This window comes from Bos mutus, chromosome 9, assembly GCF_027580195.1.
Source record: "Bos mutus isolate GX-2022 chromosome 9, NWIPB_WYAK_1.1, whole genome shotgun sequence".
Taxonomy (NCBI): Eukaryota; Metazoa; Chordata; class Mammalia; order Artiodactyla; family Bovidae; genus Bos; species Bos mutus.
The window spans coordinates 95516006-95534970 of NC_091625.1; the positions used below are offsets into that span (position 1 = coordinate 95516006).

The 18965-nt window shown below is 45.2% G+C and overlaps 1 pseudogene; it reads left to right on the forward strand.

The window, feature by feature from the left end:
* LOC102282846 (cytosolic arginine sensor for mTORC1 subunit 2-like) overlaps window positions 1-18965 on the forward strand; it is a 96792-nt pseudogene that overhangs the window by 19130 nt on the left and 58697 nt on the right.

Genomic DNA, 18965 nt, shown 5'->3' on the forward strand with positions numbered 1-18965 from the left:
TGTCCAACTCTTTGCAACCCCATGGACTGCAGCACGCCAGGCTTCCCTGTTCATCACCAACTTCTGGAGTTTACCCAAACCCATGTCCATTGAGTCGGTGATGCCATCCAACCATCTCATCCTCTGTCGTCCTCTTCTCCTCCTGCCCTCAATCTGTCAGAGCATCAGGGTCTTTTCCAATGAGTCGGTTCTTCGCATCAGGCGGCCAAAGTATTGGAGTTTCAGCTTCAGCATCAGTCCTTCCAAAGAATATTAAGGATTGATTTCCTTTTGGATGGACTGGTTGGATCTCCTTGCTGTCCAAGGGACTCTCAAGAGTCTTCTCCAACAGCACAGTTCAAAAGCATCAATTCTTTGGCTCTCAGCTTTCTTTATGGTCCAACTCTCACATCCATACGTGACCACTGGAAAACCAACGTGGCTGCTTTTTTATTTCAGTGTTGGTCCAGGATGTATACAGTTTCTGCAGAGCACTGACGGGAACCATGGGCTCCTGAGCTGGGGTGTGATGTGGGGACACAGAGACAAACGAACAGCATCATCTGGCACTTGACTCTGTCCTGGGGGAAGACTGAGCCAGGGTCCTGCTGCCCAGACCTGGGGAAATGCGTGTGTCCCGAGGCCTCATCTTTGCATCCCACTGCTTCTGTGTCTCCTCGGCAATTACTTGGCAGGCCTGCCCAAAAAGGGAAGTCTGCTTCGAGAATAATGAATTCTGTCTGGCTGCTTTTTAAGGGCAAATTTTAAAATAAAGACAGCATTGAAAGCAAGTAGTGTTTTGTTCTCTGGTGACCTCAATGAAGTGCCTGCCAGCACCAGGGCCCAATAGCCTGGATTATAGGTCCAATGAGCCGGTGGCCCAGAGCACAGAGCGAACAGTGCAGGGAAGGGACCCCGAGCTGTGAGCTTGCACCACAGCAGGAGGAAGAGTGGCCACTTCCTGAAGGGTCCCACCAGGGAGGGGCTGCAGAGGTGGCCCTGGGTATCTCGCAGGGGAGGAGGGTGGGGAGATGCTTAAAGGGTGCCTGGTGCTCAAAAGGAAAGAAGTTCTGAGAGGGAGGAGGTTGTAGCCAATGAAGACACGGGGTCTCCAAAGATGAACATCAAACCTCAACCTGTTGCCATGTACCCCAAAACCTCAGGAGCCTTCAGAGAGCCAAAGAGTAACATAGGAGCATAAGATGCCTCTGGTCCCATTGTCCTGTAAACTGTGTCTCCTCATTTCAGGACAAGATTTGAAAGCAAGCATTCTCCTGCATGTTCCTTTGGGAACAATAGCAGATGTTTTCGAAGCTATCTGTCCATTATTTTCAGGTCCTCTCCTCTAGATTGTCAACATTTCAATAGACTCTTCACCTTGCCAACTCCACATGTATGTTACTGTATGCATGGCAGAATATTTTGAATGGGATGCTAGATTGCTAACTGGGAACATTAATGTTAACAGGCTTTAAAAATTATTTTTTATTGAAGAATAATTGCTTTACAGAATTTTGTTGTTTTCTATCAAACCTCGACATTAATCAGCCATAGGTATACATATATTCCCTCCCTTCTGAGCCTCCCTCCCATCTCCCTGCCCAGCCCACCCCTCTAGGTTGACAAAGAGCCCCTGTTTGAGTTTCTTGAGCCATAAAGCACATTCCCATTGGCTATCTATTTTACATACGGTATTGTAAGTTTCCATGTTACTCCCTCCATGCATCTCACCCTCTCCTCCCCTCTCCCCATGTCCATAAGTCTACTTTCTATGTCTGTTTCTCCATTGCTGCCCTGCAAATAAATTCTTCAGTACCATCTTTCTAGATTCCATATATATGCATTAGAATATGATATTTATATTTCTCTTTCTGACTCACTTCACTCTGTATAATAGGTTCTAGTGTTAACAGACTTTTTAAATGGCATGGAGGAATACTGAGGTGGTTTCTGTCCCATTAGGTCACTAAGTGAGTGTTAGCAGCTCAGTCATGTCCGACTGTTTGTGACCCCATGAACTGTAGCCTACCAGGCTCCTCCATCCACGGGATTCTCCAGCAAGAATACTGGAGTGGATTGCCATTCCCTTCTCCAGGGGAATCTTCCCAACCTGGGGATCAAACCCAGGTCTCCCAGCATTGCAGGCGGATCCTCTACTTCTGCGCCACCTGGGAAGGGTAGGACGGTGCCAATTCACATTTTCTCAGTTTGCATCTACTCAGAGGGGTGGTTCCTCCACCTACCGCTGGAGTGAAGACGCTCCCTCCCTGGAGCAGTCATTTGCCTGAAGCTGTCACTGCGCTCACGAGGGGCTCTTCTCCGACCCCCATCTCAGGGGGACCAGTGCAGGAGGATAATGAATGTCTTAGATGAAGGGAGTTGATGGAGACGGGGAAGCCAAGGCCACAGGTGGTGGCCTTTGACCACCTGGAAGGGCAGCCTCCCACCGGCCTGTCCCGCTTGGCCTCACTGTGTTCACACCCCTCTGTGTCCAGCCAGCCCCACCCACTCTCCAAGCTGCTGCAATTATATCTTTCCAGTGCAGGAGGGTGGGAGGAGGAGGGGTTGTTACTTTCCTGCTGACAACCACCCTCTGGCTTCCACTATCTGGTCTAAAAGCTTTTTCAGGCCTCCAGCCCCCTCTCTTCCCAGCCTCCCTCCCTGGCCTGAACTTCCTTAGGTTCTCCCCTGCTGTCACAGCAAGGCCCCCCTCTGGTTCCCACCTGCTCCCTCCCTGCTGGGCAGGTGCCCTGGCCCTCTCCCCTGTCCTTCTGGCCAATGCCTCTGCCTTCAGAGGACTTTGTGACCTCTAACCCCTGTCCCCGAAACCTCCTGCATAGATTTTATTCTTCATTTAGTTTTCATTTGTCTAGTTTTCCAACCTCCATCTCTCCCAACAGACTCTTCAAGCATCCAGAGATTGTACCTGTTTTTCCCACCATGGTTTATTTAGAGCCGAGTACAATGCCCGCCATGCTGAAAGGGCTCAATGATCACTTGCTGAGTGAGTGAGTGAGTAAATGGACAAATGGTGTGGCTGAGGTTTCTACATCCTGCTCCACCCGTGCCCCCGGGTGCACAGGGAGGCCCCAGGCCTGGACTCAGGCCTGGTGTCTGTGGTTATGTTAGATCCATCCACCAGCAGGAAATGTGCCCCTTCACTTCCACCCACAGCAAAAAGCACAGGAGATCTCTGTGTTCTGGAACTCCAGAAGCTCCAAGGAACTCCAGCTTCCAACTCGACCACCCTGTTCCCCTTGTTGAAGTTAACGTCACCAGCACGAGACCTGGAAGGTCCCCCTGTGGTATTTCCCCTTCGTCTCTCCCGCCCTTGTTTACTGATGAGCAAAAGATCCAGGACAGTCTCAGAGGAAGTAACTAGATAGTCTGTTCTAAAATCCTAGGATATTCTAGAATTCCCAGAAGTCTTACTGCTGTGAAATGAAATATTTTCTGCTCTACCATCAGTCAACAAGCCTTTTCCAAATACAAATTTCTGAGCCCAGGTGAAACAAAGCCAGCTGTTTGGAAGCCATCAGCTACTTCCTCCCGGTAAGTGCTGAGGAGCTGGAGGGACGTGAGAGGTGGCCATGTGCCACATCCACCATCTCTTACGGTAAACAAGGAATTAGGAAGTGAAAAATAGAGAAAGCGGGGACTGGCCCCAGATAGCTAGGTACATATGAAAGAAATGATTTCAGCAAGCCCAGATGCCTGCATCTTCCCATACATAGAAGATTGTTAAATCTCTTCCTGTGAGCGATTTAGTTTTTCTTAATCAACAGTAATCTTTTCATATTCAGATCACCTGCCCCTTGCTGCAACCTTGTATATAGCCTGGCTTCTCCCCTGCCTCTCTGGAGTCAGCTCTCTGGGGGTCTCCTGAGGTATTGTCTCCCTGGATCGAGTCCTAACATTCTCACCGAATAAAATCTAACTTTTAACTTTTAGGTTGCCGGTATTTATTTTTCAGTCCACACTGCGTATACAGTCGATCTCTCTCACATGGTCAGCATCGTCCCCCTCCCGTTCTTTGGGTCAGAGCTTCAGATCCCCAGGAGAGGGTTATTCTTATTTAACAAGGGCTTCTTCACGGCCAGCTCTGATTTCAGAATGACTTTGAGACGTAACAAGATTTAAACCAATATTGATACAGTCTAACCAAACAGTGCTTTCGCCAGCTCTCCTGTAGAAACAATGTCTCCTCCATTTTCACTTTAAATATTTCATTTCTGGAGCACCAGTCCTAAAGGAAAACTTGACACTTGTGTTCATAGGTGTGCCTGAACACACACTTAAATAACCTGAGTATCTCTTCCAAGGGACTCCATGTCTGAGGGATGAAATCTGACTAAGGAAGAGGGATTCTCAATGACCACAGTAAATGAATAAATGATCTGATGACCATGAAAGGAGTAAGTAGAATTTTGAGCCACGAGATAAGGGAAAGGAATTTACTGTTAAAAATGTGCACAGAAAGGTGTGTCTTAATAATAATGCTGTTCTAAAATGAAATTCGTCTAACATAAACAGCCTGAGATGTTTTCACATGCAATAACAAAATGAAGATTATTGGCCCCTATAGCTCCTTTGGGATTATTTGTCTGTGAGCAGCATATGAAGAAACCTTTGGAACCACATCCATATAACAGAAAACATCTGTTTGGGCATCTTTCAATTACAATATGTTACAGAGGAGAAAAAATTGGGATTCAGAAATACCAGTCTGACATGTAAACTGGCCATTCCTGATTTAAACATTTCATAGACTTCCTTGGCAGAAACAGCTATGATGATCCTTTAAATTTTCCTCTTTTGCAATTCTTAAAAAATTTGTCTCCCCATCCTCTTATATGGTAAATAAAGTAACTAGCGTGCTTGCGTGCCCAGTTACATCCAACTCTTTGTGACCTCATGGACTGCAGCCTGCCAGGCTCCTCTGTCCACTGAAATTTCCAGGCAAGAATACTGCAGGGGGTTGCCATTTCCTCCTCCAGGGGACCTTCCCGACCCAGGGATGGAACCGGAGCCTGTTGCGTCTCCTGCATTGGCAGTCAGATTCTATCACTGAGCCACCTAGGAAGCCAAGATAAAGACATATAAACTAAGAGTAATCATGAGGCCAGGTTCAAAAACACTTCCTTATGAATATGTAATAAGAGGGAGGAAATAGGACAACCTGGACAGACATAGTTGGAAAATCTTAGTCATATAATGTGAGTCACTGATTTTCATTTCTCAGGTGGAGGGTGGCAGGCAGTAAAGGGGGGAAGAGATGCATCTTCCAACTTTAAAAAAATGTCTGTGATCCCACAAGGCTTTCCAATGCTGTGTTCTCTCCTCCCTCACAGTAACCCAAGCTCCCAGCCATACTCTCACCAGGATGACACCAGGCACTTAGGCTCCAGAAGCTGGACTCTTCCTTGAAGTCTTGTGAGAGTCACCGGTGGTGTCCTGATTGGTAAATGGTTAAGCCACCTGGGTTCAACCCCTGGGTTAGGAAGATCCACTGGAGAAGGGAATGGCAATGCACTCCAATATTCTTTCCTGGAGAATTCCATGCACAGAAGGAGCCTGGAAGGCTACAGTCGGTGGGGTTGCAAAGTCAGACATAACGGGCTAACATTAGGACTTTTCCTGACTCTCCAAATACTCTTCACCTTGGCAGTTGATTCCTCTTCTTCTCCACGCTATTTGCTATTTGCACATACTGGTGATTCCTAAAGCTCTGTCCTGTGACAGCAGCTGCCAGCCCCAGGGTGTTTCTAAGCCTGCTGCATTGTCAGCTTCTCCACCTTGGTCCAGACCCTCGTCTTTCTCACCTGGACCACTGCATCTGTCTGCCCATTGGCCTCCCCAACTCTAGGCTGGCATCTCCACCACATCCCACCTCCTAATCATTCCCCAAGTGTAGCCAGGATGGCCAGCCTAAATGGCTTTTTCTTTCTCTTTCTTAAAATCTTCCACTGTGCCTCCTGGCCCTCAAGATAAAGCCCAAACTCCTCAGCTTGCCCCTCCCAGTCTGGGCCATCCTGGCCTGCTCTGCCTCCTGTCCTGTCTACCCTTACAACCATCCAACTGCTCTGGCCAGTGAGTAACTGAGGCCTCAGTCCCAATTCAGGTTGTTCCCACTGCCCAAGATGCCCCTTCCCTTTCATCACCTCCTGATGCATGCTCATCCTCTAAGGCTCAGCCTATATGTCTCCTTTCTCCATGTCCAGCATTGGTTATTTCTATGTTCTTTCCATTTTTTCATTGATCAGTCTCACCCAAGTTTTTTGAAAAGTTTTATTCATCTTTTCAAAAAGAACAACTTTTGACTTTGTTGATCTTTTCTATTCTGCTTTTTCAGTACTTTCTTCTCTTGTTTTTATTACTTCTTCTTTCTTTGCATTTATTTTGCTTTCCTTTTTGCAATTTCTTGAGATGAATACTTGGCTCATTGAGTTTTTTCAGCCTACAGTCTTTTCTAATATAACATTTTAAAGTGAAGATCTCCCTAAAGGGAGTTACTTTCACAGGTTTTGAAAAAAAAGCAGTATATTTGTTTAGATTTTTGGGGGAGCTACTGAGTTAAATACTTGTCTTAATACGTATGCTGATTTTTTAATATATGCTGATTTTCCAATTATCTTTTTGTTTTTTATTGTGATCATAGTATATACCTTGTCATTTTAAAATCCTTTGAAATTGTTGAGACTTGCTCTGTGATCCATGCAGAGGTTTCAGCATCTCAGTTTTCTACTCATGCATTTGAAATCTTTTTTAACAGATTTTTTTTTTTTGCCTGCTTTTCCTCTTTCTGAGGAAGATTTGTTGTAAAACTCCAGCATGGCTATGGATTTATCCATATCCCCTCACAAGTCTTTCTGTCTCTTTTTGTTTCAAATATTTCAAGGCCATAAAATTAGATGCATATAAATTTTAAATTATACTATCTTCCCAATGGATTGAATCCCTAGTCAATAAAAAATGACTCTTAATCTCCAAATTTTTTTTTTGCTTTAAGATCAAGTTTGTCTGATGTCCATATAGATTTACCAGCATTCCTTTGGCTACTATTGGCACAGTGTGATTTATTCTACTCTCTTATTTTCAAATTCTTTTTATTTTTACATTTTAATTTGTGCCTTTAAAAGACCATAAAATTTGGCTTTGATTTACAATCATGTCAGAATGTTTTTGTCTTTTAACTGAAGTATTTTGTCTATTTATATTTAATATACTTGCTAATATATTTGACTTTAAACCTACCATCTTTCAGTATGTTTTCTATTTGCTTCATTCACTCCATGTTTTTTTCTCTTTTCTTGCCTTTTTTTGGATTGACCATTTTTATTATTTCATTTTTATAGCTTCATTTTATCATTTTATTTATTTGAAAGTTTTACTCTTTCTATTTTGCTTTTATGGCTACCTTGGAAATTATAACATGAATTCTTGATTTATCAAACTTTAAGAGTACTTGGTACTTTTACTACCTCTTGGACAATAAAAGGACCTTCAGTTCAGTTCAGTTCAGTTGCTCAGTCGTGTCCGACTCTTTGCAAGCACACCAGGCCTCCCTGTCTATCACCAACTCCCGGAGTTCACTCAAACTCATGTCCATCGAGTCGGTGATGCCATCCAGCCATCTCATCCTCTGTTGTCCCCTTCTCCTCCTGCCCTCAATCGCTCCCAGCATCAGAGTCTTTTCCATTGAGTCAACTCTTCGCATGAGGTGGCCAAAGTACTGGAGCTTCCAACACTTAAAAGTTCTTTAATGTCCCTCCCAACTTAAAGATTTTTAGGTCTTATGTCTTTAAATAGATAGATGATACATTGTTATTGTTCAGTTGCTAAGTCGTGTCTAACTCTGCAACTCCATGGACTGCAGTACACCAGTCTTCCCTGTCCTTCAATATTTCCCAGAGTTTGCTCAAACTCATGTCCATCGAGTCAGTGATGCCATCCAATAATCTCATCCTCTGTCGTCCTCTTCTCCTCCTGCCTTCAATCTTTCCCAGCATCAGGGTCTTTTCCAACGAGTCAGTTCTTCCCATCAGGTGGCCAAAGTATTGGAGTTTCAGCTTCAGCATCAGTCCTTCTAATGAATATTCAGGACTGATTCCCTTTAGGATTGACTGATTTGATCTCCTTGCAGTCCAAGGGACTCTCAAGAGTCTTCTCCAGCACCACAATTTGAAAGCATCAATTATTCAATGCTCAGACTTCTTTATGATCCAACTCTCATATCCGCACACAACTACTGGAAAAACCATGGCTTTGACTATACTGACCTTTGTTGGCAAAATGATGTTTCTGCTTAGATGATATATAAATGGATAGATAATAACTTACATATATATGCACCCACACATATACATTATTATTGTTTTATAAAATCAATATAATTTTGATTTACTCATATATTTATACTTTCCTTTGCTCTTGATTTATTCTGTATCCTAACCTTCCATCTAGGATTACTTTCTGTCTGCCTAAACAACTCTCCTTAGTGTTTCCTTTACTGAAGTTCTAGTGGTAACAGCTCTCTCTGATTTTGCCTGAAAATGTCTTTATTTCACTTTTATACTTAAAAGACATTTTTATTAACAGTCTACATTGGTGAGTTGTTTTTTTTTCTCAGTACAGTAAGGATATTCCACTATCTTCTGACTTCCACTCTTGCTTTCAATAACTCTATTATCAGTCTAACTATCGTATCTTTTAAAAGTAATCTCTTTTTCTCTCTGGCAGCTTTATGTATCTGATTGTCTACAATTTCACTATAATATATCCTTTATGTTTATCCTAAGAAACTTTGGGAATTTTCCTAGGAAAATTGTCACTCGTTTTTGTTTTATGCTTAAGACTTTTAGACTCTGCTCCTTCTGAGTAGCCCTTTGGACATATGCTGGACCTTTTAATTATATCCTCTACGGGTTTTATGTTTTCTCATGACCTTATTGCCTTTACATGCTTCAGTTCAGTTCAGCTCAGTCACTCAGTCGTGTCCAACTCTTTGCGACCCCATGAATCGCAGCACACCAGGCCTCCCTGTCCATCACCAACTCCCGGAGTTCACTCAGATCACGTCCATCGAGTCAGTGATGCCATCCAGCCATCTTATCCTCTGTTGTCCCCTTCTCCTCCTGCCCCCAACTCCTCCCAGCATCAGAGTCTTTTCCAATGAGTCAACTCTTTGCATGAGGTGGCCAAAGTACTGGAGTTTCAGCTTCAGCATCCTTCCCTCCAAAGAAATCCCAGGGCTGATCTCCTTCAGAATGGACTGGCTGGATCTCCTTGCAGTCCAAGGGACTCTCAAGAGTCTTCTCCAACACCACAGTTCAAAAGCATCAATTCTTCAGTGCTCAGCTGCTATAACCAAGGTTATAGTTTACTATAGCTTTCTCTTCAACTATATCTAATTTGTCATTGAACCTATACATTGAATTTTTAATTCAGTCAGATTTTCAAGTACTAGCATTTACTTTGCTCTTATGTAAGTCTGCTTTGCCACTTTTTATAGTTTTCAATAATCTAACAAATTTTCCCCTGAGTGGGAAAGATCCCCTGGAGAAGGAAATGGCAACCCACTGCACTATTCTTGCCTGGAGAATTCCATGGACAGAGGAGCCTAGTAGGCTATAGTCCATGAGGTCACAAAGAGTCAGACAGGATTGAAGGACTAACATTTTGACCAAATTTTTCAAGCTTCCCTTTCTCTTCTTGAAAGTAGTAAATATAGTTGCTAGGTAGTCTCTTGCTATTAGTTCCCATACTTGATATTCTTATGAGTGTGTGTGTGTTATTTCTTATTTTCACTGGTTCTTTCATAGGTGAATGTGTACCTTGTGCCCAGCTTTTTGTTTTTTTATAGTTGATTTTGACTATGTGCTTGACATTGTATTTTTTAATTTATAGAAATATTTTGAAGCCTCAGATGATGCTATTTTTCTTTAGATACAGTTTTCATTTGCTTTTGCCTAGTCCTGGGGCACAATCAAACCAATCAATTATCATTTAGTCCAACTTCAGGCAATAAAATTTTCTTGGTCACCCAGATGACCTACAAATGGGCAACATTTCACGGAGGAACTGTTTGACTTCCATTTCACCCTTATTTCTAGGAGAAGCAACTCCACTGAAACTGAGACCAAGGCATAGGAAGTTTTATCCTGGGGAGCCCTGGGCTCAAATTTCATGCTCCCCTGATCTTACAGGACTAGAAGCATATTGCTCACTCTCCTAGACATGTATTTCAGATTCCCAGTTGCCCTTTGGTCAAAAGTAGTCCCAAATGCCAACCTCGCTTCTATGAATTTTCATCTTCTTCCAAATCTGGAGCCAGTGATTCCTCACTACCTTTATAGCTCCTTGATGCTATTAAAGAACTTTTTTTAATGTTTGCTGACAAAGGTCTGTATAGTCAAAGCTATGGTTTTTCCAGTAGTCACGTATGGATGTGAAAATTAGACCATAAAGAAGGCTGAGCACTAAAGAATTGATGCTTTCAAATTGTTGTGCTGGAAAAGACTCTTGAGAGTCCCTTGGCCTGCAAGGAGATCAAACCAGTCAATCCTCAAGGAAGTCAACCCTGAATATTCCTTGGAAGGACTGATGCTAAAGTTGAAGGTCCACTACTTTGGCACATGATGCGAAGAGCCGACTCATTGGAAAAGACCCTGATGCTGGGAGAGACTGAGGGCAGGAGAACTGACTCAATGGGCATGAATTTGAGCAAACTCTGGGAGATAGTGAAGGGCAGAGGAGCCTGGTGTGCTGCAGTCCATGAGGTCGGAAAGAGTCAGACACGATTTAGCAACTGGAGAACAACAATTATTTGGTGGTTATTTTCAGTGAGATGATTGACCTAAATTACTCCATCACTATCACTATAAAATGAAGAATATCTTGTGACACTTTAAAGCAACATTATAATCTTCACATCATTTCTATGCAGTACCAAGTAATAGTACAGCACTGGTCCATGGTAATGTGAGACTGTGATGACCTCAAGCACTAAATCAATAATTTATTTAATACTGGGCAAAAGGCTAGCAAAGAAAAAATATCCAGCTTCTGCAGTCGACTAGTGTCCCCTTCCTGGGCCTCATCCTCTTCCGTCCACTTAGTCCTCATCAGTGATATCATCCCCACTTGCCCTTGGCTCCCTTCTCTCCTGCTCCTGTATCTTTATAAAAGCAAATCATCCTATAAATGGCTTTTGAATCCATTCTCACTTTTTATCCTAAAAAATCAAAAGTGGTTTTGTTCCTGTAGGAATTCAGATGACTCTTCATTTTAAAAAAAGAAAGAAAGAAAGGTCCAGTTGCATTAAACTAAAAGAGACTTTAAGAAGCAAAGTTAAATAAGTGATTCATCATGCTGACATTGACTGGGAGAGCCTCCAAAGCACACAGAAGAGTAAATACCACTTAGAAAGACGGCTTTTCATGTTTAAAATCGTGATAATCATGTTACCCGAGTCCTCTTTGTTGAGGCTTAAAGTGCCAGGCTAAAAGTAATTAAGTTTCACACTCAATACAGAAATATATTCAGAAAGCCATTGTGTCTCAACTTTGTTTTTATTTTTATGATTTTCTAACAAGGACTGGCTGTGATGTAAAGGAGGTGACCCTGCATTGTAAACCCTGCCATTCCACACATGCTCAGCTTCCCTCCACTCTCAGAAAAGCCTCAAAGGATGTAAAACCCACAAGATTGAGCTTATTAAAGAAAAACCCCAAATAAAATCCCTACATTCCTCCCTTTTTACATATCTCCAAAAGAACCAACAGCCCTCAGCCCTGAAAATGACCACAGTATTTCCTTTCCAATGAAAACAAACATGCTTTAACTGAGAAATCTCAAAACCTATGGCAATCAATACGTCAGATAACTCCCCTCAAGAAAGACACATACTTGTAAATAATGAAACAGAGCAAATTTTGAGGGGCATTCATACTCCATGATTTTCATCAGCTATTCCCCCAGTGTCGCCCATGCCACCTAACATTCTTCCCCAGTCAATAAACAACCTAATTAAAACTAGCTGCCTGCCGTGGAAATGTATATGTGTACAGCCAGAAAGAGACAGAATATGATGTAGCTGGAGATACAGGTAAAGATAGAGATGACAGACAGAGGAAGTGGGGAGATGGGAGAACAATAAGAAATGTGGAAAAGTGTTCACATTTGGGTGATCTGGGTGAAGAAATCTGGTTGGAAATTTTTTCTATAAGTCAAAAATCATCCCAAAATAGAAAGTAAAAACAACAACAAAATTCCAGGCCTTCACCCTCCATTCATTAGCTAAAACACAAATCTCCGTTCTCTAGCCCCTTGTTAAATAAGTCACTGCAAACAACATCACATCCTACAGGTGAGGTGCAAAGCAGTCACCTGTGCTAGGAGCTTCTTTTACCTCATTGCTCTCAATGATCCTCCCTAAAGCCTTGCCTTGTTGCCATGATCAAACCTGGGTGCCTTGCTGGTGTCTGCTAGACATAGGTTAGCACACCATCTCCAGGCAGAGACCTTCTGCAGATGCTCCCAACCAAAAAGAAAAAAAAAAGTTGAGGATGAACAAGGTTAATTTGTAAAGAAGAAACCAAATTTACTGATAGCTCACAGCAGACAAGGTCTGAAGTAACCTCTATTGATGTTTGGTGGGTCCATGCCAAGGTACGAAAAAAAGAATGAAGCAAAGAGGCAGACCACAAATTGCACAAAGCACACATATGCGTCCGTGGTGTGACTTGCAGACTCTCCTCTGGCCTGGTCTTGCTCAACGTCGTGATCGTCTACTGAGCTCCACATTCTGGCTCTGCTCCATCCTGCGGCCACGTCAGTTTCCTCAGACCCTGGAAGCTTCAGGACAGCCATGTTAACTGCAGAGAGAGCAGTTCCTTACCTACAGATTCTCACGTTTCACTCTTTAATGCACAAACATTAAACACAACTTAAGCACAAACATCTCTCAGCCTCAACTACAGAGACTTCATAAACATTCTTTTGCTCCAGGTCTTTCTACTGAACAAATTCATTCATTTCAAGAACTGGTGGAGGCGGAACCCTCTCCAAGTCAAACGCACTCAGCAAAATGCCGTAAGCTTGCTAAGTCCTCTGGAGTGTGGCTAGGGGCTTACAGACATTCCTGGGTTTAGGTAGGAACAACCATATCCTCCATGCTGAGGGCTCTCTGCGTGACCAATCTCCATTTCTCACTTTTCCTCTGTATTTGCCTCCTGTCTTTCTTCTAGGTGTTAAAACCCATCCACCTGCTAAATATTTGCCTCGTTGGACCTTTGAGATTTCATGTTTTATGTACTCACACTGGTGAGTTACAATTATTCAGCAAAACCTGTCAGTGGGGTGGACCACAAACAAGGTATTTTTCCTGCTGACCTACAACGCGTGTGCTCTCAGAAATCATACTCAAGGTATGAGCATTTGCAGTGTATCATGATCCACATGAGAAGTATCAGCTCAGATAACGTTGGTTAACCCTCTATGCCCACCTTGCACTAGGCAGCTTTTTAAATAATGAACGAAAATGTAGTGAGCATCTACAAAGTGACTCCCCTGGTGGCTCAGACAGTAAAGCGTCTGCCTACAATGGCAGGAAACCCAGGTGTGATCCCTGGGTTGGGAAGATCCCCTGAAGAAGGAAATGGCAACCCACTCCAGTACTCTTAACAGAGAAGCCTGGTAGGCTACAGTCCATAGGGTCTCAAAGAGTCGGACACGACTAAGTGATTCACTTTCTTTTAGACCCAAAAAAGGGATAGAAAAGAGGTGTGAGACGGTACTTCTTAACCTACAGGAGTGGGAGAGTTCAAACTCTTCTTAGAAGAGACAAGACATAAATGTGTGGAACAGCAACCATTTATGAAACCTAAGAGCCAAGAACCCCCACTCCTTTAAAAGAAAGATATGAAGTCAAAGCACCTGCCCTGGCGGGTTCCAGACACTGTGAAAGCGATGTGAGAAAGGTTTCCAAGCCGACTTTCCGGATGCTTTTCCACTCAGGTTACACGGGATACTGTCTACAGCGCATCCCTGCAACGGTGCAGAACGGGGTACCCCACCTGCTCACAGCAGCAGCTGCGCAGCTCAGGTTAGAGCGGGTCCAGGGGTCGCGCAGGAGACCACCGGGTGTGGGAGCTGCGCACGCGCACGGCTACCCCGTGTGCTGGGCGTTCCCAGGCACCCTGGGCGGTGGAAGGAAGGTCTGTGCGCGTCTAGCTCCCCGAGTACTCAGGAGGCACGTCCTATCATCCCGGACAGTCTGAGATGTCTGCACTCCTCTCCCCAGCAAAAGGGGCAGACGATGCAGCCTGATTCACAGCTGCCACCCTGAGTCCTCCGGGCATCAGGCTACATGGCCTGGACCCTCCGGCCGAGGCCTCTAGTGCCTACTGTGGAATGGGCTGGGGCTGGACCACAGGGCACTTGAGAAACACACACGAGTGTGGACAGTACAGCCTACCCGCGGGGCCCAGGCCGGGTTGTGGGGAGGGGGGAGGTGGTTGTCGGGCTGTTGTCACTAAGCCACGCGGCTTCACCTTCATTCACTCCTTCCTTGGGATGAACCTTTGCTGAGGGCATTCCTGGTTGCTCCGAACAGTGACTCCTGGGTTAAAGCAGTGAAGACTCCAAAGAGACCCCTCCATCACCCATGAGGCCAATGGCCCACTGTTGTGCCCCAATTAATTCACAGGACACCGCAGAGGGCCCGGCTCTGGGGCCCGGGACACTGACGCAGGATGCCCGTCTGAGATGTGGGGACAGAGACACGTCTGGGAGAGTTGGGGTTCACCTTCCTGCTGGAGAATCTCCAGCCCCGATTCCTCCTTGGGGAAGAGGTTACCAAGCTGATTAAATCTCCCACCGCGCCAGGACGCAGGCTCCATGAGCTCCCTACGCCACCAGTCAGCTCAGGTCTGGGAAGGAGACGCCAAGCCAGCAAGTAAAGCAAAAGCTTCCCTCCGCCTCCACCCCACCCCCTCAGTGATGAAGCCCACCTGCCCCACCTCCTGAGTGGCCCAGGAGACGCAATGTGGTGAGGTGCAGAGTCCTGGGTGGGCTGCCCCTCCTCCAAGCCCCCCTAACCTCTCCAACTTCCCGCACCTTCCCCCACCACCCCACTCCGGGGCTCAGCCTTCACTTTGGAAAGTGCCACCCAGGCAGCTCCTGAGTGTGCCTTTATGAAACTGCCCCCATAGTCCAGAACCCTCTCCTTGGGGTCCTTCCTGGCCACAGGCTGGAACAGAAGAAGGTGCACAGCCCGTGTTGCCAGGCAGAGCAGGATGTGGTGAGGATTTTCAGAGGCTGCCAGGTACCTTTGAGTGGTGCTTTTTCCTCCAGGAAGGTAGACTCTCCTGGAATAATTGAGCCAGCCTGAGCTCCTGCTCCACCCTCCTGCATCTGGCCGGGCGGCTGAGCCCAGTGCTCACAGCACCCTCATTGACCATGACCCCATCCCCAAATGCCACAGGCCAGGCCTTCCAGAGCGGGAGCAGCGGGATGGAAAGGAGTGTGAAGTCTGTGGATGTGGGCAGACAGAGCTTCACAGAATTCCCAGCCCCTCTCGACTCCTGCACTCACCTCCTCCCACACAGTGAGGCCTCCCTGGAGGGCTTCCAGGAAGAGGAGGAGGGTGGAGCTGAGTGTGGTGGGGAGGTGATGGGCAAGGAGGGGGAGCCATGATGCCAGGGTGACGAGGCTTCTCTCAGGTTGGATCAGGAACCCTCTGAGGGCTCAGGGCACCTCCTCTCCAAGGGAAAGGCAACCTAGTCAGACGTCAGGGGCCATCCCAGAAGCCTGCAGATAGATGGGGACAGAGGAGGCCAAGCTGGGGAAGGCAGTCATGTGACACACTCTCGCGGCGCCTGGCAAAGGGGCCTTGAGGTCTCAAGGTTCCCACTACTTGGCCCAGCCTAGACCCTTGTCTCCCTGCTTACCCTCCTGACCACTGCCCCCTCGGTCACTGCCAGTCAAAGTCAGAATGCTCTTCACCTTGACTCCCATTCTGTGTCAGCTGCTCAGAGTTCTAGGGGCTCCAGAGGAAACGAGGAATTGCTGGGGCCACCCTTTCCCCAGGAGCCCTCTTTCTGCTCAGCCTAGTCGTTATTAAACAAACTAAACCTAAATCTTCTGCTTCGTCCGAAACTATGGGCTACAAGGGAAATCCATCAGGGTCCCAAGATGGGACAGTCTTATCCTGGCCACATAGGCAGAGAAGTCTTGATAACTCAGAGTTTGCACCAAATGCCATGTACACCCACCATACTGATGGTTCCCAAGCCTTTGCCTGTCAACCCCATGAAGATTCACAGCAACACTTGAGGTAAACACAAACATCACAGCTTCGTAGAGAAGGAAATGAGGGGTCAGGGTTCTCAGCTGTAACAGGGCCTGTGAAATTCCACCTCATAGTATTGTTTTGAAAATTAAATGAGATGGGAAGAGAGATGAATAGGTAGAACTCAGGAAAATTTTAGACTGTTTTAAACTATTCTATGCTGGTGGCTCAGTCAGTAAACAATCTGTCTGCCATGCAGGAGACCCAGGTTAGGTCCCTGGGTTGGGAAGACCCCCTGAAGAAGGGAGTGACAACCCACCCCAGTGTTCTTGCCTGGAGAATCCCATGGACAGTGGAGCCTGGTGGGCTACTGTCCCTGGGGTTGCAGAGTCGGACACAACTGAGCAACTAACACACACATGTGTAAATGCATTATACATTTGTCCAAACCTGTGGACTGTGAAGCACAGTAAACTCTGGGCTTTAGTTAATAACAAGGTAAAGCCATTGACAAAGGTTATGTTGAGAATACTTGGCACTGAGCTCACAGTCACATCTTACTACAAAATTACGACAGAAGGTTGGGAAGGTTTATAAGTCAAACCCATCAGAAACACTCAAGGATATAAACAGTAAGCAGTTTGAAAAATTCTTATTCTGTATCTTGTCCAACTGAGTCTAGGCTAATTTGTTTGCAGAAAATTCTCCTTGGCCATTCTGTTTGTAAATCCTAAAAGCCTTACTCCTATCTTATCGGAGTTCAGTCGGGGCTGTAACCCTTAATCTCCAGGCTGTACTGGCTTTGCAAGGTTGTTATGGAGAGTTGCATTTCCTCCCTCTTTTGTTTGTTTTGGAAAGTTGTATTTGTTATCAGATGTTTATGGGAGGACATTAGTTTACTCACCTAAATTATAATGTACACATCGGCACTGTTGCATTTAACTCATTATCATGACCTCGCTAATTTTATTATGGAAAGCTCATCTGTGTGAATGGTTTGACTTCGCTTATGAATCAGAAAGTATCAAGAGTTTATCTTGGTTTTCACTCTACAGGCTGGTTTGGGAAATAAAATAGACCTGATCAGATTCAGATTTGTTCTTTTGAAAACAACTCGAAGTAGGTTTTCCACAGCACAGGTATGTAGAAAGTTTAGGTGAATAATGCTATGGATGAATCTTAAAGACAGCTGTGAATTACATAGGCTTCTTTCTAATAAGTGCTCCTTTTTATACATTGTACATGCAGCTTTGCCAAACCCTCCAGAGAGATGCTTCAGAAATAACCTGGGAGGGAAGAGAGGGTTATTTCTGGAATCCTTGCTCATCATCAACTGCTAGACGAGAGCAGAGAAAAATGGTACTTCTTAGCATCACATGACGACACACTCCATGGGGCAGGAACCATGACTGTCTTGTTACCACTATATACTGCTATAGCAGGGCTTAACATACAGAAATTGTGCAATAAATATTTATTGGATGAATGAATGAATAAACTAAGTCCAGCTTTCATTCCTGTATCGTATATTGCGGAGAAGGCAATGGCAACCCACTCCAGTACTCTTGCCTGGAAAATTCCATGGACAGAGGAGCTTGGTAGGCTGCAGTCCATGGGGTCGCTAAGAGTCGGACACGATTGAACAACTTCACTTTCACTTTTCACTTTCATGCATTGGAGAAGGAAATGGCAACCCACTCCAGTGTTCTTGCCTGGAGAATCCCAGGGATGGGGGAGCCTGGTGGGCTGCTGTCTATGGGGTCGCATAGCATCGGACACGACTGAAGCGACTTAGCAGCAGCAGCAGCGTATATTGAGCTGTCTTAGTTTCTTGTTTTTCCACGACACACACAACTGCAGCCTCCCATGTTGAAGAAAGCATTGTATAATGGAATTACTGGGACTTCCTGATTGTCTAGTGGTTAAGACTTCGCCTTTCAACGAAAGGGGTGTGGGTTCAATCCTTGGTTAGGGAGCTGAGATCACACATCCCCCTTCGGCCAAAAAAGCAAAACACGAAACAAATTCAATAAAGACTTGAAAAATGGTCCACCTCCAAAAAATCTTTAAAGAAAAGATAAAATTAAGAATTTTTAAAATGGAATTAACATCTCATGGGGTAAGTGAAAAATTGATCATAAAACATCACAGTTACAGCTAGTGATCTCCTTCATGGTATTGATGATGACTCACAGCCAGGAGAAAAGACACAGCTGCCTCTGGCTTCCTTTTTACCACTTGGGAACCACCTGCTATGAAGCAGACACCAGGCCACATGCTGGGACTGGCCTGCAGAGGTCACCATGCAGTGAGTGCAGAGGTCACCATGCAGTGAGCGCAGAGGTTCCCAAGCGCTGGCCCTCTGTCAATGAAAGGGCTTCCCAGGTGGCTCAGAATCCACCTTCCAAGCAGGAGATGTGAGTTTGATCCCTGGGTCAGAAAGATCCCCTGGAGAAGGAAATGGCAACTCACTCCAGTATTCTTGCCTGAGAAATCCCATAGACAGAGGAGTCTGGTGGGCTACAGTCCATGAGGTCGCAAAGAGTCAGATACAACTGAGCAACTCAACAGCAGTAACATTCTTCCATCAATGAATGCTAAAGCCAGTGGGGGAAAGGGTCGAGATTATAGGGACTAATATTTTCTCAAAGTCTCTCTCCACAGGGGCTTCCCTGGTAGCTCAGATGGTAAATAA